Source organism: Octopus bimaculoides, chromosome 13, assembly GCF_001194135.2.
Source record: "Octopus bimaculoides isolate UCB-OBI-ISO-001 chromosome 13, ASM119413v2, whole genome shotgun sequence".
Classification (NCBI taxonomy): Eukaryota; Metazoa; Mollusca; class Cephalopoda; order Octopoda; family Octopodidae; genus Octopus; species Octopus bimaculoides.
The window spans coordinates 9,749,162-9,749,623 of NC_068993.1; the positions used below are offsets into that span (position 1 = coordinate 9,749,162).

At 28.4% G+C, this 462-nt stretch overlaps 1 protein-coding gene across 2 annotated transcripts in view; it reads left to right on the top strand.

Moving 5' to 3' along the window:
- Nucleotides 1-36: 36 nt before the first annotated feature.
- LOC106876425 (beta-1,4-mannosyltransferase egh) overlaps nt 37-462 on the top strand; it is a 92,050-nt gene continuing 91,624 nt past the window's right edge. For both annotated transcript variants that reach the window (XM_014925078.2, XM_052972330.1), the window contains exon 1: nt 37-400. The gene's annotated coding sequence lies outside the window, so the exon portion shown is untranslated. The remainder of the gene's footprint in view (nt 401-462) is intronic.

The following is a 462-nucleotide window of genomic DNA, read 5'->3' on the forward strand; positions in this document are numbered from 1 at the left end:
TATATATATATATATATATATATATATATACACACATACAAACATGCATATTATTTATATATAGAAAGAAAATCGAGTGAATCCCTGTACTCTTAACAAACACGCACATGAGAGCAAATATGAAATATTGAAAGTAGCAACCATACTAAAAAAAAACAACAAGAAAAAAACAAAAACAAACAAACCCGACTTGCCACTTGGAATAGGATGCAATATGAAAATCAAATGAAAATAGATAATTAATGGAATGATAATTGTAATAAAGAAGAAGGAACCGAACAGAAGATTTGGAACATGAAAAGAATTTAAGAAACCAAGCGTATAACGTAGACTTTATCTCTTACTTATTTTCTTACCTGTTCCATCGGAGTACACAACGTACCGGTGACTTCTCAATACCGTGAGTTTAAATTTTCATTCATTGCTTTTGATTTTAATTATTTTATTTTTAATTGCAGTCCT